Here is a 24,285-nt window from a genome sequence, read left to right as displayed (position 1 = left end):
TGGGAAGTCTGTAATTATGCTCTGGAGGTGAATTCACATATTCAGTCCGGATTGCAGTTGAAATGGCAGCACCCCCTCTCTGCAGAATGCTGGATTTGAGCTAGGCATCTAAGCTACAGAGGAATTGGACGTACAGAGGAAACTACCAGAGAATGGACTTTGGCCAGTGAGAGGAGCCATGGTAGAAGTTACACTAAGGGGACAAAGTAAAGGAAGGGGATCTGTGGGTGTTGGTCGTCTGACTAGAGTGTCGGGGGTTTAAGGACTGCGACATCTGCACCAGGTTGCACACCGCGGGTCGGATTCCGTGAGAGACCCCAGCACACTGGAACATCTGGATTCAGTATCTGCGGCTCCAGAGGCCTCCGATCACCAGCGCCATGGCCGGCCGGCCCTCTCTGCTCCATCTGTGTGCTCTGTCAGAGATAATGAAATCAGACAGGCCCCCGGAGACTTCTCTTCTCTCCTCACAAATTTTTAATAAAACTCTTTGAACAACAGAGCTGGGCATCTCTGAAGCCTGAAATTAAAGCGATAAGATGGAAGATTACTCACTTGTCAGTGTGCACCAAACTGCATCACCCGTACAAATGCCAGGGAGTGATTCTAAATCTGCCGGCAGCGTGCGGCTCCCCATCTGGAGGCCGTTCTCTCTGATGGCAGAGGAAGGAGGGCGGCACCGAGGAAGGGAGAACCACTTCGTTCTCTGCCACGGACAACATGGGAGTCAAGCCCTGAATCGGGTTTCCAGAGAGTCCTTTTTGGAGCTTTGCTTTTGAATTAGCAAGTGTCCCCATTTCAGGCTTTCTGAGACAAAACATAACCCCAGTTGTTCATTGGGGTCACCCCCCACTCATTCATCTGGATCCCCAGGTCCATCCCATTAGTCCATGGCCACCCTCTACCTGGCCCTGCTGAGAGGACAGGGCACATCTGGCCACATGGGGCTCCACGGCCAGGCGTCAAGGCCAACCACAGACCAACACGTGTGTCCCTCTCCGTGTACTACAGGTAGCGTTAGTGCCGTGAGGAAAACTCACACGCGTCGTGGGGCAGAGGATCATGGAGGACCAGGGACGTTTTAGACGGGGCACTCCGGACAGGCCTCTGAGCCGGGTTGTAAATTAAGTATCTCTGTAGCCTGGCCCCTTCCCAAGGCAAAACTCTTGGCATTAATCCTGCAAGCAACATTACTCAGTTTTCTATAAAAGAGAATTTATTTAGCCTTGGCTGAGATTTAAGAAAGAATTAGTAGTAACTTTCTTTCTTTCCCTCCCCCTCAAACCCCATTTCTTTTCCCCATTACCTTCCTCTCCTGTTTTTCTCTATTGCCTTTCTCTTATCTTGCCTACCGACTCATAGACAGGAAGAAAATCAAATGATCGAATGTTTCCATTCGTTTATAAACTGCAGGATATTTCTAGAGTCATAAGCTCTCAACACCAATGGCAAAGCTAGCTGCCGCGATTCACTGCGCCCCTGCACCTTCCTGCGGGGTCCCCCACAATGTAAATGTTATGGTGGCTCTGGCCCAGGCCTCCTGTTACACCCATATGAAAACCACGGGCCTCCTGCCTAAAGAGAACAATGAGCAGCCACTCTGGGTCCTGTACTCATGTCACATCATTTCCCCACGAAGGCGGTGACGCTAAGTGAGGCACCAATGCTGTCACATGGCATCTGCCTCAGAATAGAGTTGTAGTCTTTTCTGTGAAAATGTCCTCAGGACTGTGTGGGCCAGTGTCCCGGGCAGGAAACACAGTTCCACTCAAGTGGTTTAAGTGACGAGAATGCTATGAAGGGGCTATTGTGAGAGGTGTGGGTGAGGGAAGGGAGCAAACAGAAGCATACAGCCATTAGCAGGAGCAAAAAGCCATTAGCACCTCCAGGGCTGAAACGCCAGGGGAAGGGGGTTTGTTTTCAGAGCCCACTGAGAGCTGGAGCCCTGCAGGCCGTGACTTGTCAGAATGCTGCCTGCCAGAGATAAGGGGATGGGGAGGGACGGGCAGAGGAGTCCCCAAGCAGCCATCTCTCCTCTCACTCCCCAGGCTCACCCAGCCGTCCAAGTGGACAGTCTGCCCCTTGGACCCAGAACAGGACAGAGGAAGGCAGAGAAAGGAGCCTGAAGATGGCAAATGCAGGATCTAAGGCACAGGGACCACCCCTAATGCCCACCTGCTCATCAGGTGCTTTGTCCATGTGCGAGTCCACAGTGGCCATTACAACAACTTCTTCCTCTTTTCTTCCTTCTGTTGTACAGTTGAATATTGAGACACGTCACACCTGGTACATGGTCTCCCTGATCAAAGTTCCAAGGTGACCTAATTCAATGCCAGCTTTTAATCTAACCCGTTTCCAGCAATTGGCCTGTGGAGATGCGGTCTGCCCCTGGGTGCTCTGTCTCTGCTTCCTCCCTCCCCAAGTCCCCTTTTTGGTACTTTAAGATGAAAGGTCATTTCAAAAGAATTTAATTATTTCCTTTCTAAGTAAACTCAGAAGAATGTCCTCTTCTAGATGATTTTTAGGGCCTGTCTACAATTTTCTTATTTCTCCCTAATATTTTCTTTCATAAAGAAATTTAGGGCTTGAAAGTCATCTTTAAGGTCATTTCCCTGCAGTGGAAGCTATGAAGATGAAAGCACAGCTGACTGGGGCCCTGGTCCCAGCCCGGTTCTTGCTGAAGCCTTTTCAATGACTGCGTTTTCTGGCTCTGGCTACAATTATTTCACGGGTTGCATTGCAGCCCATAGCAGTTTCTTTCCTAGCTGAACTAGTTTCCTTGGCCTTGGCTGAGAGGTTTTTGGTGTGTGTGTGTGCGCGTGTGTGTGTGTGTGCTTTTTTAAAAGAACTTTGCCAAAGGCACACATTCACACAAACCTATCCAGTAAATCTGTGTTTAGAAAGTGCAAGGCCGTGCTAATATTTATTGTGAAAAATGGCCGTTGCCTACATCTTCGCCCACTTTGAAGAAACAGAATCCCACTGCCGCCTAGAGAGAAGCACTTCCTCTGTTGTGTTCCATGTGTGCACAGAGAAAAAACACCTTTAAGCTGATATTGATCCTAGGGCTTTACCAACCCGGAGTCCTGCAAAGGGCATGCCAGCTCATCATAAGCAGAACAGCATCGCTAATTAGACCTGGGATTCGGGCTTCTGTTCAGCGGACGGCCCTTCCTAAGTCTCCCCAATGAGCCCTCTTGGAAGCCTGAGACTAAGGACGGCATGTGTGAAAAAATCTCATCAATATTAAATGATGTTTTATGGAGACCCACGAGGCCTTGCTGTGGCACGGGAATCATGTCACCTCTATTGGTGGCTCCGGAAAGTTTCAGTGGTCAACCTTGAAGAGGGGATCTCCACCCACAAAAATATATCTTCAGCCCATTTCCTAATAAATATAATTAATCTCCTTTCCTTTTACCCCTACCGTACCCCGAGGTCATCGGGTAAGAATCCAGTGTAGATATTTTGATTTAAGTGCCAATGAGCTACGGTGTCAGAATCGGTAAAAAAAAAATAATAATAATAATAAAGCCACTGATGGTAGCCAAAAGCAGAGGGAAGAGAATGCATCTGAAGCCCAGCTATCGAAATCACTGTATTCCGTATGTGCTGTTTTATTACAACAGTCTGTCCAGGCCTGATGTCTGACACAGGACAATCGACTTGTCTTCCCCTGTCTGGCTCTCTCTGTGCAAACCTAGCCCATGGACTGCGGTAATCAAGGCAAGGTCACAGTCCTCTATAACTGGGAGGGGAGTTCATTATATCTCGGTTGGCAGCAGGAGCTATTGACTTTCTTGGATATAGTCAGAGAGGAAGGTCCTGCTGGTTCCTGACCCAGAAGTGAAAGAAAAGAGCATTCCTACCTGGCATATTCTGGGATGTGCATCAACTCAGGTCCCTGGTGATGCAGAATTTTCAAACTTTAAGAGGCTGAGGCTGCGAGAGCCCCTTGAGCCGCTGAGATAATGTGCAGGCCCCCAGCAGGTATCTGGAGATCTGCATCGTCATCTCCTGGATGATAAAGCTGTAGTTATGGTTAGGGCTCTGTTTAGAAATTGCTGACATTTAACCTGGAGGTCAGATCACATTCTTTCCCTGCTAACATCCCTTGCATGCTTTCCTAGTGAAATTGGAATAAAAGTCTCAACTTCCCCATGGCTTATTCTGATCCCTCCCTACCCACCAATCTCATTTTTCTTCTCTCTCCCTGTTTTACTAGGCTCTAGCCATGTGCCGGTTTGTTTCTGTGCCTCAAACACCCTGAGCTGTTTCTTCTACCAGCACCTCTGCACTTCTCGCCTGTCTTCACTCAAAATGCCTTCTTCTCAGAGAGGGCTTTCTCCTTGGGCCATGCTTCCAAAATAGCGCCCTCTTACTGGCCCTCTCACTCGCCCTCTCCCCTCCTCATTTCCTTCAGAGTTATAATGACAATCCATTTTGTTTTGTTTTGGTTCTGTTTCCTCCATGATAAGCTCCAAAGGGTAGGAACTGGATTTTGCTCCCCACAGTCCCTCCTTCAGCAAGAATAGAGACGGACATGTAGTAGTTCTCAAAATCTAATTGTTGAATGAAGGGAATCCTATTGGTTAATATTAATTTCCAATGTAATTCATTTGTGAGTATGAGCATGTCCGAGTCCACATTTTCTTAGAGCCCAAGACTACTGAGATGCAAAGCATCAAAACAGTAGTAACCTTTGCTTAAAGCATCTCTCCCAACCCGGGGTGGGTGTGACAGGTGGGCTGAAGCTAAACTGTGGCTTTGAGTCTATGAATTCGTGAAGTGAACTGACCACTCAAATAAGAACTCAAGGGAATTATCAACCTTCCTCTTTTTTTTTTAATTTGGGTTGCAAATATGGGCAGTGATACAAGTTCTAAAAAAGAATTTTTAATCTGTTTTATTGAAAATGAAGTCATGCTTTTTAAACGTTCCTAGTATTTATTTTCTGTTCATTGGACATCATTTATTCCTTTTGTGATAGAGTCTATCGATATTTCATTTGGTGCAATATGAGATGTTATGTCTTATTTTTTATGCTTTTCTTCTACATTTCCTGACACTTTTTGGAGTATCTAGAGGGTCCACATTGCCAAGGAGAATTAGGATTATTGTATTCAAAAACCGTAAAAGCACGAAAGAATTAATTGCAGCTTTATTTGTTTCTGCCCCTAACTTGGTTCTTGTATCTGGAAACAGTTATTAATGGGGTTTTATTTGAATCAAAAGCTGAGGTCCTAAGGGGCACAGAGCAGCCCACTTATGAGTTTATGTGGCAACAAAGCTTGAAAAGAAAACCAGGGTGGGTGCTGAGGGCAGTGGGGACAGCAGATCTTGCTCCCCAGCACCTTCTAGGAGAGCAGAGAGGTGTAGGGGGCTGTGGTTTGAAATGGACACACTTGGGGCTCCAGGGGGAGAGGAGAGAGTGTAGAAGTGGCAGAGGACAGCCAGTGGCTTGAGAGCCCAGAAGTAGCGGAGCTGAAGCCATGGGTGGCCTTCTCTCTTTATGCATTACCCAGGCCAGAGGCCTGTGCCAGCAGAGGTGCCACCTGTGTCAGCAGAGGTCCCACCTGTGTCAGCAGAGGTCTCCCCTGTGCCAGGAGGGGGACCCTCCTCCACAGCTGCCTGGAGCTCTGCCCTCAGCAGGACACCATCTGCAGACTGAGGCTTTGCAGAGCCCCCATCACACTGTCCCACTTGAAAGCCAGCCTGGACACATAGTGACAGTGGGAGCAGACAATACCTGGGTGGGGCTGGGAGCAGGGAAGTTCACTCCATGTGCACAAGCGGATGTCCCCAGGAGGAAGGTGATGTCCAACAGAGTTTTGTCCGTGCCTTTTGTCGCAGAGAAGCCCAACCAATATCTCACTTCTACTGCAGAGATCTCCTACAAAGTACTTCTCAGGGGACTCTGGCCTTGACAGAATAAAATGTGAAAAGCAGTTTGTACCATGTAGGTTTCCAAAAGGGAAACCAGCACACACAGTTGGCCAGCTACCGCCCTGTCATCACAGCAGCACAGGGAGCAGCGGGGCGGCCCACAGCCCGGATGCCCACATTTGGCCCTTACAGGAATACATGCTTCACACTGTACACGTGTCCTGCCCCTCCCCGGCCTCCTGTAGCCTGAGAACCCACCTGCCAAATTCTGGAAGCAACAGGCAGCATGACGGAGGTGGCTTAAAACTGAACTCGGTTTTATGATACATCACCCTCTCTCCAAAAGTAACCTGCAGTCCTACCAGCCCTCCGGGTGGGAAGCTGCTACAGAGCTTCTCTCTTTTTTGCCCAAGGAAAAGGGGAAGGATACTTTTTGTATTTCACTCTAATACTCAGCAGGTTAGGAGGGGCGCTCATTGTCTAGTCACTGGCTGGCTCTACTGTCCTATTTCTGCAAGGGCCACAGTCCTTGGCTCTCGGTAGACGCTCTGAAACCCTGAATGGCCTGGCCTGGAAGGGTGGGTCCCCAGCTGGCTGGGAAGAATGCGGAGTGGCCCGGGAGCCGCCCTCTGCAGTCTGCTCACTGCTCGGGGCTGTGGTAAGAAGCCAGCAGGGACACCTGTTTTCCTCTTCGCTTGGGCAGCAGCTGCTGCAACAGAGCAGACGACACAGCCGTGGGGAGGGGGTGGCACGCACCTGTCAGTCCCTCTACTGTTCTCTTTTCTACTGGCCTTCCCACCCTCCTGAGGATGCTTTCCCTTTAATTTTTATCTCCTGTTTCATTTCAGTGACCCTTGGGCTTTTGGCCGTTCGTTTTGCCCTGATCCTTGACCTAACGCGTATTGTCCATACACACTGCCCTTTGGAAGGGGGGCCGGACCCTGGCTTGCAGCTCATGTTGACTTGATCTGTGATTATTAGTAACTAGAGGACCTGCAGTGACCAGCGGTCAATCTAGCTCCCGTTCTGCCATCCACGAAAGGGTTTACCTCAGGGGCCTGGAGCACAGTGCTGGTCTCCTCTGTGCTCTGTGTTCTGTGCTCACAGGCTGATAAGTTGCTGGACTCACCATGTTAGGAGCGTGTGAAGTGAAGGTTCACCTCTGGGGTGCACAGCCGGAGCTCTCCTGTCAGTCTGAAAAGCAGGCGCTGCATTTAGTAACAGGCCCTTGGACTTCATTGCAGCCTCGCGTGGGAGTGGGTTGCTGCAATACAGATGTGCAGCCTCGTGTGGGGGTGGGTTGCTGGAATACTGATGTGCGGGAGTCTCCGCCAACCCCCAGGGTGCTGAAGGCCAAGGCCCTGGGAGAGAGCTGGGATCTTCCCCCCTCCACCTCCTCCTGATTGTTTGCATGGCAGCCTTTGCCAGTCAGGAAGAGTACTTCAGTCCCTTCATCTCAGCTGCTTTCATAGCATGGAGGGAAGGGATCATAATTGCTGAATGAACCATCACTCAAAATGTGGTGAACAGTGATTTTCCTCCCTTCAGCCCTCACCTCTTCTCCCACATCAGATTAACTAACCACTAATACGATGAGTGGAATCGTTTATTGCTTCATGACTTCTCTACTTAGGAAATAAATAAAAGGCATCGCCTGCCGCTGGGTTTTGCAGGAAATGTATCGTTGGTATTAAGAGGATTTTCTTTTACACTACAAAATCCCCTGGGTCTAAAAATATATCTTCCTTTATAAAATGTAATTGTATAAGTGGAACATAATCATTATGCATGAATTGATTTCTTTATAAATTGAGACAAATTTACATAATAAATTTCTCATGGAAAATTTCTATTTTCTATGAGAATAGAAATTAATAAAAAATTGTCTTGTAGTTAAAGTTAATTCATTTGATGATATGGAAGTAAGTGCCTGTTTAACTGACTTATGGTAGCTCCAATTTAAGGGTAATTTGTTTATCCAGGGAATCAGTTCCAGGAACCTCTCTCTCTCTCTTTCTCTTTCTCTCTCTCTCTCTCTCCTTCTCTCCTCTTTCTCTTCTTCTTTTTGCTAAATTAGTCCTTTCACATGACCAAGACCTTAGGTTAAACAGATTGGTCATTTCTAAATGTGAGGCTTTGAAACATTAAAATATGGAATCTCCTTATTTCCACATATTTGCATCTGTTACAAACCCACTAATGTCCTCAGATATTTTGTAGTTGGGTGGAGAATTCTTGTACAGTCAAAATATTGTACAGGGTTGAAGTTTCTGGTTGACAAATTCATTTGAATAGAGCACCAAACCCACAGCATTTTTTACCGCCATCCACTGCAGCTGGAATGCTTTCTCCCCAGAGCTCCAGCTGGATGAAATGATTGGGCCATTTAGATGGCTTTGGTTAAAACTAACAAATTGCAGTATCATCTAATATGTGTGATTTGCTTAGAACTGACAATAGTCTGGGACATGGAAGATCTTTTGGATACTGCAGAAGGATATCTGGGGAATCCGTGTAGAAAAAGAACTTAACTGGGTCAGCACACTCTTTTGCGTGCAGTCACAAAACTGATCATTACTGTTTGTCAAAAGCGTGCACAGCAAATATAAAATGTACCTTATGGCCAGATATGGAAGAGGGGTTTAATCATGACACTTCAGTGCAGGTCAGAGGGGCCTGGAGAAGCTGGGGCGGGGCAGTAATTGGAGATGTTGGTACATACTGGCAGGGTCCATAGGAGGGAAAGAAGACTGACACTTCTGTACTGACAGTGAGCAACCGGATCCCAGGAAGCGGCTGGAGTCAGGAGGAGGCCCCACCGGAGGTGACGGTGCCTGCAGAGGTGCACAGGTGGAGTGTGCAATGGGGATCTTCACCAGGTGCCTGGGGCCTGCCCCTACGAGACCAAAAATCTTGGGGTGGGGTGGTAGTTTGGAAGGGGTAGGGAGTAGAGGGAAGAGAATGTAAGACAGAGATACACTTAATCTATACTAATAAAAGCCTAGGTGACCGTCATGCCCTCATGTCATCACCAGATGGACACCCCACATCATCACAAGATGGCCGCCCCCACATCATCACAAGATGGCCACCCTCACATCATCACAAGATGGCCACCCCCACATCATCACAAGATGGTTGCCACAAGATAGCCATCAGGAAAAGGCAGTTGGGGACTACCAGACCAGCAGGGGAGGGCAGTTGGGGGCAACTGGGCCAGCAGGGAGGGCAGGCAAGGCAAGGGCATTTGGGGTGATTGGGCAGTTGGGGGCGACCGGGCCAGCAGGGAGGGCAATTGGAGGCGATTGGGCCAGCAGGGGAGCAGTTAGGGTGTGATCAGGCAGGCAGGCAGGTGAGTGGTTAGGAGCCAGCAGTCCTGGATTGTGAGAGGGATGTCTGACTACCAGCAGTTGGACATGCCCCAAGAGGTCCCAGCTTGGAGAGGGTGCAGGCTGGGCTGAGGGACAACCCTGTCCCCCAGTGCACAAATATCATGCACTGGGCCTCTAGTCTATATATATAAAAGCATAAGTGACCGGCCAACTGGATGACCATTTGACCGTCCGACTGATAGCTATGATGCACACTAACCACCAGGGGGCAGACGCTCAATGCAGGAGCTGCCGAACTGTGGTGACTTGGCAACTGCAGTCCTTGGGGTGACGCACCTGGAACCAGACAGGGGGAACCCAATTCCAGGGTGTGTCACCTGAGAACCACCCTCTCACAACCCAGGACCCCTCAGGGGATGTTGGAGTGCTGGTTTTGGCCCAGTCCCCACAGGCCAGGCCGAGGGACCCCACGGGTGCACATGCATGAATCCATGCACCGGGCCTCTAGTGAGAAAATAAAATAGTTAAGGTTTTAAGACAAGGGTTCAGGCATAGGTGAATCAGCAAGAATCGAGCTTTCAGATAATTACAGTTCATAATAATGATTATGATAACTAATGTTTATTACCCATGTGTGCCAAGCTCTGAAAACATTAAGCTAACCACATTGCATGCACTGCTTCATCTAATTTTATAGTAATTCTATGAAGGTGACTCTTATTTTCATCATTAAACATATGAGGAAACTGAGACACAAAGAAGTACTCGATTAACAAGCGATGAAACCGAGATTCAAATTTAGGTCTCTCTGACTAGAACTACCAAATTAGCTACTTCACCATACCAATTTCCCAAATGCTTCAGATCTTGTTCCTAGGATTGTTATTTTTCTCTCTACAAGTTGGATCTGATGCTGTTATTTATTAAACAAAGTGCTTATCATATACATGAAAGGGACTGAGCTAAGTGGTGGACCTACAGAGATCATTTTGACACAGTCCCTCAAGGAGTATTTTGCTAGACAAATACATTACTCACAGCACAATGTGGTAAGGCTTATAGAACCACATATTAAGTGCTGATGGGGAAGCTAAGGATGAAGGGAACCAAGGAAATCTTGAAGAGGTGATATCTGAGGAGCCTCGAGGGAACAATAATAACTCCCCAGGTGGACGAGGCAAGGAGTCACCAGCCGCCTGGTATAGGTTGAGTGGTAGGAAATGAACCACAGTATGGGCCATATATAAAAGGCCTCCCACTCCTGAGAAAGGAGGTTCGGGTCCATTGAGTTTGAAACTAGAGCTCCTAAAATTTCCTTGTACTGTGATCAGGACTGATCTCAGGAATGACTCTGCAGGCCAGTGCTAGAAATGAGAGCTTGGGATTAAAGAGAGATCCTGAGATAAGCAACTAGCATATCCTAATAAGATCCAGATAAACGGGGTGCAAGCCGAAGACTTTGTCCTGCGAGGTCATAACTGTCTTATGAAATAAACAGATAGATAAGCCATCCATCCTCCTCTGTCCTGCAATACCCTTCGCCCATTAGTCTGAGTTTCTAATGAAAACTGTCTCAGTACTCATGAAGATTTCCAATTTCCTTTCACTCTGCACAAAGCTGATTAAATTAAGCACTATTGACACCAGGCTCTTAAAATAGAAACTCATTTAAAGGGATCAGCAGTCAGAATAACACGTAGTGTCACCTTTCCGCCACCTTCCCTCGGATAGAGATAGGCTATTTTTCATGGGTGAAGCTCTGTAGCCTTGAAAGTTTCCCTGGTGAACCCAACTCTACACCATCTTGTAGCTACTTGTGGGAAAAAGTCACAACCAGACTGACTGCTTTAACTGTAAATTCTGGATAAAGACCTCAAATGGGCACTTGACAATGCAAGGAATCCCACTGCACACTTACCTGTTCTTTAAGGGTATTTTATGTGTAAAATTCTATAATGCATCATCTTTATAGAATTGTATACCTGAAACCTACATAATTTTATTAACCAATGTCAACCTAATAAATTCAATAAACATGTTCAAAAAGATTATTTCTTTATTGCCCTCTTCTCAACAAAGGATGTCATCTTATTATCATTAAACAAATAGAAGCCCTCAGAGTGGACCATCTAATCTTCCTGCCAATCTGCTCATAGCTGTGCCCATCAGGGGTCGGTTCCTGCCCTTGTGCTCTGTGTTCGAAGTTCTTTTTCCTCCTAAGGACTTCACCTGTCCCATGATCCCCTTTCTCGTCTACACCATCAGTTACTTCTTTACCTGATCAGTCTAATAATATACAAGCATACTCTAGTGTCTCCCACCTTTAAAAAAATACCTTACATCTCTCAATTCCACTTTCCCCTCCAAATATGGCAGCATTTCTGAGCCACGTTTTACACGAAGACTTCTGGAACAAGTTGTCTAAATCTGGAACCTTCACTTTCTCACCTCTTATTTCCTCTTCAAGTTGTCACAATTTTCTTTTTAATTTTTATTTGTTGTCAATCCATTAAAACTGCTCTTCGGTCTGTTCTGCACCTGTAATGGTGAAGCTAAAAGGGTTTGTTGAAAAACACACAACCATGTTGACTGACTTCACTTTATTAAACTGATAAGAACAGATACTACACTTGATCTTAGCCAAAAGGCCGAGAAGCGATGACTGACTTCACTTTAAATTTGTGGTCACTGACAATAGTGTGCCATTAATGCTGCCCCAGAGTTAGACTACATTCCTCTAGTTTATCTAGTTTATCACACTCCAAGTCTCAAGTATTTTATCACTTTTCTTCTCTCCTTGGACCTCCAACACCTTCTCATTCTCATTCTGGTAGATGACCCTGCTTCCTACTTTACTTTCCAGTTTTTCAGAAAACTGTTAGTCCGAAGGCAACTTCCACAGTGCACACAGCTGCATTGACCCATTACATGGACCTATGTCTGACCTCCGTCCTGTTAACTCTGAGCTCCATGACACTAAGGTCCACCCCTCCATGACACTAAGGTCCACCCCTCTACTTGTGCTGTAGATCCCACCTTTCCTCACCTTCTCATTGTCTCAGTGATTTGGCCATGTCCTCTTGCAGCATCAATGTTTCCCTCTCTACCTGATTATCCCCAGCAGCCTACACCTATGCATCACTTTTTCTGTGAAGCACAATAGCAACACAGCAACAACTAAAACTTCTCTTGGCCTAATTTCTTCAGTTACTACTTCTTTCTCTTCTCTATTTTATAGCAAATTTATTGGAGAGAGTAGGCTGCACTTGAGGTCTCCTGTTTCACTCGTCCCATTCCCTCTAGGATCCACTGCAGTCAGACTTTTACTCCAGGCTCCTAGAAAACTCTTCTTAATGAGACCAATGTCTGTCCATTGTTAAATCAAAAGGTCAATGCTCTTATCTGACCTCTCAGTAGGGACTGATCATGTTCTGCCCTGGGAACCCTTCCTTTACCTGGCAGGCAGGACTTCACACTTGTCTAGTTTTCCACCTACCTCTCTGGAAGCTGTTGCCAGACTCCTTCTGTGGTTCCTGTTCATTGCCCCCGACCTTAGACATTGGAGAAGATCAGGGGTCAGTGTGAAACTTGTCCTTTTTCTCCCTACCCTTTCTCTCTTGGTGGTCTCACCCAGTCTCATGGCCTTAAATTCCATACATGTTCTCTGATTACTTCCAATTTCATATCTTACCTTGGGTTCTTCCTTGAACTCCTGATGCATTTGTGTCCTAATGCCTGTTCAACTTCCCCAGGAGGATATTTAATAAGCACTTCAAGCTGAATACATCCAAAATCAAAATTTTCATTTTCTCCCCCCCAAACCTGCTTCCCCTGCAGCCTTTCTCATCTCAAATAATGACAACTTCATTCTTCAGGTTTTTCAGACCTTACACTTTGAAGTCATCCTTGATTTCTTTCTCTCTTTCGCATCTCACATGCACTTAACCAGCAAATCCTGTTGGCTCAACCTTCAAAATATTTCTAGAGTCCAAACACTTTTTACCACCTCCACAGTTAATAACCTGGCCAAGCCATCATTGACTAGGTTATGCAATAGCTTCTGAACTGTTCTCTACTTCTTTGTTTGCTTCCTCCACCTCTGTTCTTGCTTTCTTATAGTTTACTGTCAACACAGTAGCCAGAGTGATCCACTTAAAACCCAGGTCAGGTCATGTAAGTCCTCTGCTTAAAACCTTCCTACATCTTTCCAACTGACTCAGAATAAAAGTAAAAGTTCATGCTATACCTACCAGACTCTACCTGTCTGATTCCATTCCTTTCTGCCATCTCTTGATATCTTCCTCCTTCCTCTGCTTCAGCCATTCTGGCCTCCTTGCTATTTTTTTTCACTCACATGCCAGGACATGCGTTCTTGCCTCAGGGCCTTTTAAATGATCTTTTCCTCTCCCCAGTCACCACCACCCCCGGCCCCCATGTGTCTTACTGAAATGTTGCCTTTCTGTTTAGGTCTTCCCTGACTTGCCTGTCTAAAATTGCCTCCCCCACTCCCAACTCCTGACACCTCTTTCTCCTTTCTCAGCTTTACCTTTATTCACCTTAGCACTTACCACTATTTTACGTACCATATAATTTATGTATTTATATTATGCTCTGTTTCTCTCATTGGAAGGTAAGGTCCAAAGGTCAGGGATTTAAAAAATATTTCATTCTCCACCACATCTTCCGTAACTAAGATAGTGCCTGGCTCCAGATGGATATTTGCTCAAGTGTTATCAGGTTGAGTGAGATATGGACAGAGATGATCTAAAACCTTTTAGTTGCGTGGGTGCAGGCACTGAATACACAGAGAGTTGGACTTAATCAGGGTTTGATTGAACCCAGCAACCACTTCATTATCCTAGGTTCCCACTTACTTTTGTATAAAAGCCTTTGGAAAAAATTAACATCTTTGTGTCTCAATTTTTCTAGCTATAAATACAAAATCATAAAGTTTCTGCCCTCTATTATTAAGACTACAGGTTAATACATAGGAAGTACTTAGAACAAGGCCTAGGAGAATAGACAGTGCTCAGTAAGTACTATCAGTCATGCTCTTGTTGTACTAATTATGACGATCATGGACGCACTCTCCCTTCTGCTTCCACAGGACCACACGTTTCTGGTTTCCTCTCACTTAGCTGGCTACTCCTCCACTCTCTCCTTCACTGGCTCTTCCTCCTTTGCCTGGATCCCGGAGCTCAGTGCTGGGCCTTCTTTCCTCTGCTTCACTCTCCCTCTAAATGATTTCATTCAGTCACCCGGCCTGTGTAATACCACTTACGTTGGTTACTTTCAAAGTTGCATCATCCCCATTTATGCTGACTTTCAAATTTGTATCTCTAGCCCTGGCTTCTTTCCTCTCCTTTAAGACCAGTATTTCCCACTGCTTATTTTGTCTTTCCACTTAGGTATCTCACAAGGATATATTTAAAATAGCATGTCTGTGCTGTTGTTTTTTTTAAAGAAGGCCACAATTCTTTGATATTCCTCCTTCCCCTCCCATTGAGGGCAGGCTGGACTTAGTGCCCTCGCTTCCAATGACTAGAATATTGTGGAAGTGATGGTGTGTGGCTTCTGGGTGGAAAGGCATTGTGGCTTCCTCTCTCCTTTAGATTCGTCACTCTGGGAGACCAGCTGCGTGTCTTAAAGGCACTAGGGGAGTTCTATGGAAAAGTCCATGTAGGAGACACTGTGGCCTCCTGCTTGTAACTGGTAAGGAACTGAGGCCATGAGAGGGCAAGTGGATTTCCCCACCCCACTCAAGCTTTCAGATGACTGTAGTCCCAGTTGAAATCTTCCCAGCAACCTCATGAGACCCCCTGAGCTAGAGTCATTGGCTAAGCTGCTTTCAGAATACCTGCCTTACAGAGGCTGTGATAGAATCCATGCTTGCTGTTTTAAGTTGCTAAGTTTTATGGTAATTTATGTATTAACATTTCCAACTATGATTTTGGATTAGTATATTTTTTCTTTTAGTTTTGCTGATTTTTTTTTTTTGCTTCATGTATCTTGAAGTCATATCTTTATCTCTTTCCTCCTAACAGTTTCGAAAGCATGCCTGGTGTACCTACCTTAGGGCTTTCCCACTTGTCGGTCCTAGATTACAATGCTCTATGTAATCTGGATAGATTACATCACATGGCTGGCTTTTTCTTCTTTATCAGGATCAGTTCAATTGTCATCTTCTCAGAGATGCCCTCCCCAGCAGTTGCATCTAAAGTAGACACCCTTCCCTCCACAATCGTTTTGTATGCCATTATCTTGCCTATCTTCTTCATGGAAAAGATCAAGAACTGTAACTGCATCATTAGCTCAATTACATGCTTGTCTTATTGTCTGGTTCCCACATTAAAATACAAGATTCCTAAGAGCAGGTGACCTGTTCATCTTACTTCCCCTCCCATCTCCAGAGTCTGGTAAAGTCCTGCCACAGAAAAGAAGCTGCATATATCGTGGTTGATGAGAGAATGACCTGGAACAATGCGAATGAAGTGGAATTCTCTTTTCTTGGGCCAAGTCCTTGAAGCAGGTATGGCTCCACCTGGATAACTTAGCGTTGGAGTCTTTGTTCTCTGATACACTTTAAATATATAGAATTTAAAATAATTCTGGGATAATCATCTAAGTTTAGTGTGTTTCTTAAAATGGATACCACAACTTCACTACACTATATAGAACAAGGCCTAGCAGGGAAGAGCATTGACATAGCTATAACTTCAACTCAGAGGAATATAAAGAGAAATGAATCCCCACTTAGAGGAAAATCCACTAATGTTGTGTAACCACTTTTTATTGAGCAACCGCTGAAATTCTTGCCTGGGAAACCAGATTTCAAACATGTGATCTTGCTTCCTGGGCCCTCATACACATACATGCAGGTGGCCTATATGTATGCAGGTAGGGGATGCTGGCACACTACAGGTTGCCAAAATGCACTTATTTTCCAGTGGCAGACAAATGTCAGCTTGGACCAAGATCCCAGAACTTACTCAACAGAAAAAGCAGAGATAGGCCTTTGGTAAATTCCTTGCTCAGACGTAGATCAGTGATTCCTGGAGAAAGGTATTTTAAAAAAATATTAACCAATTGTCCTTCACTAAAGTATATTGACCTAATGGTAAAGAAATAGAAATAGATTCTGATCCCAAATTTGTAGTGCATGAGCCTTTTGACAACCATGAAAAAAAATCAATTGATGTCTGTAAGTAAAAAGAATGATAAAAAATTAATGTTAAATATCGAAAAAAAAGCCTACCAACTAAGTTTCACTTGGGCTATTTCATTGTAGTCTTTGGTTTAACAAAAATTTAAAGCTCCTCTCCATAGAGGTAAAAGAAGTTTTCAGCTTCCTGTCTGTATTATACAAAAGGATGTCCTAGAGCCTCTGATCTTCCCCAGGACACGACCCACCCAAGTCTCCGGGGAAAGGCCTTTTGTCTTAGATTCCAAGCCTTCCCTCTGCAGTTTCCCCTTGACTTCACATTCAGACAACTCCTTCCTTTCTCTTGGGCCTTCTGTGTGCTCTTCCTTCCTCTCCCTTCCCAGAGCCCCCTGTCCAGTCAGATTTGCCATAAACATATGCATCCTGAAGTATTATTGATTAATTATACTTATTGTGTTGTTTTAGATATTTTGCATTTTATCAGAGAATAAATCAAATTTGTGGCTGACATCATTGAAATAAAATTTTCATCTGGTGAAATTTTATCCATCAGCCTTCTCATAGGCAAGTGTTTCTTTGGGTGGGAGAGTCTCCCAGAAAGTATGGCATTTAGGGAGTACAGTGGCTTTGGGGCAAGTGGGCTGGGATTGATACTCTCATTCTGCCAGTTGAGTGTACCCATGGATATGACTGAAGTTCACTGAGTCCAGGCTTCTTCATGTGTAAAAAAAATAAAGAATGAAATGTGTATTTCACAGGGATGCTGATAAGATTAGGAGACCTACTAGCACAGATCCTGACACACAGTTAGTATTGGGAAGATGCTAGTCTCTCTTCTCCACTTTTTCTTATACCATCAGACTTGGATCCATGGCATTTCTTAGGACTCCTGCCAAGTCTTCCATAATTACTTAGAGCTCCCTAGGGAGAAGCTGAATTGAAACTAGACTGACTTCTGTAGTAGGCAAAGGTCTGGGTGAACTGCTGGAGTGGTGGTAACTTATTTTGAAAGACAAAGATGATCCTATCAGCAACTATCAGCGATTGAAAATAAAAGATAGAGTGGGGGAAGGTCCTATTGGGTGCCTAAGACAGAGAAATGAGTAGGTAGATAGAAAACTAGGTATCTTATCAAAAATATTAATTGAAAATCTTATGTGTGCTAGGCACTGGGCACACAATGAATAAAACATATTCTTCAAGTAGCCATGGGAAGTACTGTAACTGAGGGACAACTATGGAAGATAGAGAGAAGTGTGGGGGAGCAACAAACTTTACTCTCACAGTTCTTCTGACTGGCTTAATAATAAAATAGACATGAGACAGATTAGCAAGAGAAAATAAATTTAATTCATACATATGGATGGGAATCCCCCCCATACACATGAGAGAATCAGAGACCCCACATGCAGGAAGGTTCAGAGCTAGAAAAGGAACATGAGTCTATAAGACATCCTGAACTAGAGATGAGTAAGGTGCCTTGGGAGCTTCAAAAGGTCATTGCAAGGTGATAAGCACAGCAGCTGTTTAGTGAAAGAAGTTTGTCTTGTCATGTAGATGTGTCAAAAAATGATTATTGCTGATTATCTCTTATTATGGGCAGGGCTCCTGTTTCAAGTTCTTCTATGTAGTTAAAAAGAGGGGTGAAGTTTCTCTTGAGCCTGTAGCTAAAATTACCCTTAGCTCAAAATAATATGCATACCATAAAAGCACATCTTGGGGTGAGTAGCTCCGAACTCCAAAAATTGTATCTTAGAATTGAGTATTCCAGATAATTAAATGATATTACAATGGGATGTTTCACTATTTATTGCTATGTAGCAAACTACCCCAAACTTAGTAGTATAAAACAACATATATGATTATGCTCATTGATTCAGTGGGTCAAGAATTTAGAGAGGGCACAGCAGGGAAGGTTTGTCTCTGCCTCATGATGTCTGGGGGCCTCAGCTGGGATGGTGGGGGGCTCAGACAGCTGGGGTCAGAATCATCTTCTTCATTATGTTTGGCACCTGGACTGGGATCAGCTGGGATCACAGCAGCTACATGTGACCTCTTCATGTGACTTGAGCTTTTCACAACCTGGGTCTCAAGAGGGAACAAACTAAGAGTTAGCATTCCAAAAGAATCAGACAGAAGCTGCATGGTGTTTCATGACCTGTACAAACAGATAATAAGGTATAGCTCATTACAAAAAAAGACAAACTATTCAGTGTGGCCAGCCTTCCATATATAATGGGTGACGTGTTGGAACAAGGGCCTAGAGGAGGTGATCAGGCTAGACCAAGAGTGACTTTACATGCTTTACTGAGGAGTTTGTATATTTTTTGTACATAATAGAGAGTCATTTGAGAATTTTGAATTTAAGAGTATTTTATGAATAGTATGAAGGCAGCATGAAGGAAGATTATCTGAAAGAGGTGAGATTGGATGAAGAAAAAGCACTTAAGGTACCATTGCAATAATTAAAGAAAGGAGAAAGACCTTAACTGAGGCATGGTAAGAAAATTAATAGGTACAGCTTCAAGAATTACTAGGAGATAAAATGTAGTGACTCCTGAAATGTGGTGTCAGGGAGTGGGAGGAGCTAGGGTGGTCTCCCAGGTTTCTGTTTTAGGTGCTAGAGTAGACAGAAGTGTTACTTGAAGAAAGTGAGAATATTAAAAAAATGGAACAGTTTTGTGGGAAAGATGAGTTCAGTTTGAAGTACTTTAAGTTTGATGCACTTACTGAAAGATGTTCAGTAGGTAGGTTTATAAATCCAGGGCTCAAGAAAGACCTGGGCTGGTAAAATAAAATTGAGAGTGACCAGCCTACGGGTAGTGGTTGATAGCATGAGATTCCATTAAACTGTCTAGAAGAATAGAGAAGAGGAACTAGACAGATCCCCCATGTTGGCTGCAAAGATGAGTATGGTCTCAGAAAAAAAAGAGAGCAGATTTTTCTGCTCAAGGCTGAGGATCAGTGGAGAGCCAAGGTGAATTGATACAAAGCTCATAATTTCCTTAATCTATTCTGTCCTGGGAGCCAGGACCAGGGACAAACCTGCAAGCGAGAGTCAACTGAGTGATAAGCTTTGGGGGAGCCATCTTTTCTACTTATCTTATTTCTTTGCATCTCGGATTAGTCAATGCAATTTGGATTGAAAGTGCCATAAACTCAACTTGAACTAACTAAAGGGGGGGGGGGGGTAGTAGAATAATGTTGGTATCTCTCATACACAAAAAATTACAGGAACCACTGGCACGCAGCAGAGAGAACTGAAACTATGAGTCAAGCATGGCTGGGATCCTTTCTCAACTGCTTCTCTGTGCTGACTTCATACTCTTTTCATAGCCCACTTCCTCACAAACAGCACTCAAGTGTTAGATCTGGTAGTTCTCACTACTACAGAGAGCCCGTTCTAAACATATCCCAAGGGCAGCTTCTGATTGGGTCTAGTGCCCAGGTAGAATGAATTAAGAGGGACTGATAATCACAGTTCTGGAATGGAAAATGTGATGTGGGGAGGAGCACTTTCCAGGAGTGAAGGAGGGGCTGGTTGACAAGCCGATTTGATCCCCAGTCCACAGAGTCAACCACAAAGAAGATTTATTGCTCTCAGAAGGCCTGGGCTTTCCACGGCTCTAGAGGCTTATTAATAGGGTGACCAGATGGCCTAATCTGTCTGGACAGTTCCTTCTTACACCTGTTGTCTTGATGCAATTATTAATAGCACCCTTTCACTTTCCAAATGTCCTGATTTGGAAGATAGATTATGTGGTCCTCTTATATATATTGGTGAAGTTGCCCAAGTACTGGAGGAAGCAGAGTTTAAAGTGTGGTTAAAATGACAGATATTGACCTCCTTTAGGGGAGGTGATTCCTTATGGAGCACCTCAGTACCCAGCACCCAACTGGCACTCAGTAAACATTGAATCAAGGGTCAAATACTATAGGACGCTTTTCTCTAAAGTATTTATAAAGTTACACAGGACAATTTTTTCCATTTCTATGTGATATCATGTATAACAGAGTATATTAGAGTAACAGTATCATAGGATTTCAGGACTAAGGAAATTGAAAGACTGTTTAGTCCATCCCCCTTCCATTGAGTAGATAAGCTCTGTGAGGACAGCACTTGTATCTGTCTTGTTTAGTGAAGGCTGGGATCCCGGGAGCTGGCGAGTAGTAGGCATTCAATAAGCATTTGATTCTCTGTTTCCAATGCTTGCTTTCCTTCAGCCACATTTTCTTTTTTTAAATTTTTTTATTGATTAAGGTATTACATATGTGTCCTTATTTCCATCATAAGGATATCTCACAGTGCTTGAGAGCTGCTGATACTGGGGGACTCCTTGTCCTGGATAAAGCAGCCCTCCAGTCCCCAGGCCGCTTCCCAGTTAGAAAGTCCTTGCTTTGCAGTGAGCTGAAATCTGACTCCCTGAATTTTCATCTGTGACCAAGGTTCACTGCTCCTGGGGCCAGGTTTTCTTTACAACACAATCGCCAGGTTAAACCTTCCTTCTCTGGGTTAAACCACTCAGTTCCCATTGCACATCTGAAACAATTTCTAGCTCCTTTGCCATCCTGATTGCTCTCTTCGGGACACATTCAGTTTGTCCAGAGACCCCTAAGGTAGAGTTCAAGAATGTGTTTGACCATGTTTTTGGCTTTTTAAAAAGTGATAATCTCACTTCCCTCCTTTAAGAAAATTATGTTTCTATTAATACCAAGCTAAGACTGTTCAGACTATTTGGGCATGTCACACACTACTCTCACATGTAGCGTCTCATTATTTTTTAATTGGACGCAGCCTCAGGATTTGAAGTCTGAATACAAAGAGAAGCAGTTTTTTAACACATGTTTCTGCCTAGTTGAGTCTCCTCTATCATTCCTTAGGTAACCAGTTTATTGAATTGTGTTACAGCCTTGCATTTATCCCTGTTAAATGTCACAGTGTTAGAACCAACATATAAGACTGTGAAACGTTTTGGGATGATAACATTGATACCCAGGATTTTCTGTGACTCTCTCATCTTGTTCTTGTCCTCATATCTAATGCATGTAGAACCCTTGAAAGAAAGTGGCAGTACTAGACATGAGCCTAGGTCCCTTAAAGAATGCTTTCACAGATCTAGTAGCCTGGTAGGCAACCAAGGAGTTACAAGAACATCCATCCCATCAGAAAGAAAGAGTTTTGAGAAAAACTGAGACTTCCACAGTGAATGAGCTGCCTTCTAAGGTATTTCCTGGTTGCTGGTAGGTTTAGACAGACAGGATGACCATCTGTCCAGGATGTTTTACTAGGAATTTTTGCATTGGGTGGGACTCAGACTAGACTATCTCTAAAGATATCTCCAGCAAATAGATTCCATGGACAGTACACATTTACTATTAATAGCTTGCATTGTATTTTTTCTCATCCCATGTCTGAAGGGACATTTTTATTCACTAAAAGATAGAACAATAAAAAATGAACTAGTTGTAATAAAAAAATCATCCATACTATAGTGTTTGGGGGATATATTTCTGGATAATTTAAACCACTCTATGTTTCAAATGTGTTTCTTTTAAAGTGGGAATTAAATTTTATCAAATAAGAGAAAGTAAAGGTATTTGTTGCTGAATACCCATTATTAATAATCACTATCATCGGTGTGTATGCAGTGAGTTCATGGGTGTTCATTTACTCATAAGTGAACAAACTATCATGCTTCTTATAGGATTTACTCATCTATCTCTATGCCTATCTACCGATTCATCCATCTAGTCACCCTGGTAAATTAGGACCCTGTTATATATTGGACTGAATAATATAACCTACTCAGATAGTTAGCAATTGTATAACTAGAATAAAAAATTGCAACCCCAAACCTATGTCAGCATCCTGAAGTCTAAGAAGCTGCTTTGAGGCTCGGAGGAAACAGGGAACTCACAGTGTCAAAGCCCCACTAAGGAAAGTGCCAAATTCTAGCCTGTTATTTATTATGTGCTCTAATGTAGAACTCAGAACATCTCCAGATGAGGCTGCAGTTGATTAAATATAACTTTTGAGTCCCCTAGTAGATTAGTCGGGTGGTCCAGCTGTCTTTGAGACATACGAATGGATTCCTGTTATCTCTTGGAGAAAGGCATTCAGGCAATTTCAGACAGGTGATAAATGAAGCAAGAATAATATTTGAATTGAGAGTAAGCATAAATAGCTCTTCTCAAATTCTACCATTGGAGGCATTATAACAAAACATTTAGAGATTTATATATTTTTTATTATTTAAAAAAATTAGCTTTTTCCAGGGAAAGCCAATTAGCTAAACATGAAAGATGATAGACTATTTTGAATTAAATAAACCCCCATACTGTAATTTTTTTCCAATTGTAGAGTTCTATTTTACACAAATGATTTGACACATCTCTAACACAGATCTGGACCCTGGATTATGCTGTTTTCCATTTTCCCTGGTGCAGTATTACTAGCTTGCTCAAGTTGGACATTGAGCAATGGAGTCAGTCCATTGGAACACTCCTATTTTTATAGGCACTTCTGATGACTTTTGGACTGCTTTTTATTGGGAGGTGTGGGAGAGAAGAATCTTAGTAGAACTCCAGGACTTCTCTGTGGAAAGTTTCCTTTTAATTTATTTAATTCTTGTGTTATGAGGATGCCCAAGGATTTATTAACATTTCATTTTTCATAGGAAATATTTTCTTTTCATGATAGGCCATGAAAATTCAAGGATTCATCCAAAATAAGTTGTTAACATTTTTGCTTACTTGAGGCCACAGAAAATTAGTAGCCTCAAGCTCTCAGAAGAGGAATTTCTTTTCCTTACTGGCAGCCAAAAATATTTCATAACCTGCAAAACAATCTCTTCCTTGGTGATTGTCTGTATTCTAATTGTGCTTATGAAGCTTGTAGATTGTAGTTGGAACTAAAGGACAATGAATATTATGCATTTGATACATTACCAGCCATGCAAACCAGCAGCCATCAGTGATACTGATTTCTTTCTGTGTTCTGATACCCAATAATATCTTTGTACAACATAATTACTCTAACAGTTCTACCATACAATGGCATCGAGGGTTCATTTCTAGCACTTGCTCTCTTATTCCATGGTGAGAAAGTAAAGGTATTTACTAGGTTGGGATGCAATATTTTGTAACCTGATTTTCATTCACATGCACAGCAGGGCTATATCAGGTCTATGGGGGTGGGGGACATTCCATTAAACAATACCTAAATTGAGTATGAGGAATGAGGAAAAATGTGTCTATAGTCTTTGGTCTGGAAAGGAGAAATTGGTAGATAGATAGCGGGGATGATTTAATCTTGGCAATGTCTTCTGTTCAGAGCATGGCTAATTTGGAAGTAACAGGCTAGAGGATTTTAACCTTATGTATTTTCTTAAAGGAAGTCTTATTTCTGAAATAGAAAATATTAATTTGTGGATATGAGCTTCCAAAGTGTATGAGCCATGAATGTTTAACCTGCTGTAAAGGGTGAGGCTTTTATTCGTAGTTCAGAATCAGCAAACTTGCAAAAAACAAACAAAACAAAACCCAAAACACCCCCCCAAAAAAACAAACAAGCACAGGCAATCTTGGTCTTTTCATACCTAGTTCTTCTCTAACTAGAATTTCTGCATGAGACATTGCTCTGCTGCAGATGAGAATTTGCCCTAGCACATCCTAATTTAGCCCCCAAGCTCATCTATAACCCCTATCTGCTTTTGTGAGATTAGGCTACCTCCCAGGTGTAACCCCAAATCTGCCCCTCTCTAGCATATCACCTGCTACTCTCCTTCCCTTTGTCCTCACCCCAGCTTTGGTTTCATGTGGACATTGTTCAACCTCAGGGCTCTGGATGCCAGAGGATTTGTTCACACTTCCAGTGTAACAGATACAACATTATAGCGGGGCTCT

At 43.7% G+C, this 24,285-nt stretch overlaps 1 long non-coding RNA gene across 1 annotated transcript; it reads right to left on the bottom strand.

Moving 5' to 3' along the window:
- Positions 1-1,105: 1,105 nt before the first annotated feature.
- LOC107183327 lies at positions 1,106-3,906 on the bottom strand. The gene is made up of 3 exons (XR_001514109.1): positions 3,870-3,906; positions 2,176-2,246; positions 1,106-1,178 (listed from the first exon to the last, which is right to left on the bottom strand). It is a non-coding gene; the product is annotated as an uncharacterized LOC107183327 (long non-coding RNA).
- Between the last annotated feature and the right edge of the window lie 20,379 nt (positions 3,907-24,285).

Source organism: Myotis davidii, unplaced genomic scaffold, assembly GCF_000327345.1.
Source record: "Myotis davidii unplaced genomic scaffold, ASM32734v1 scaffold792, whole genome shotgun sequence".
In the NCBI taxonomy this organism is placed as follows: Eukaryota; Metazoa; Chordata; class Mammalia; order Chiroptera; family Vespertilionidae; genus Myotis; species Myotis davidii.
Note: the sequence above shows the minus strand (reverse complement) of the source record. Positions and strands in the feature narration are given on the sequence as shown.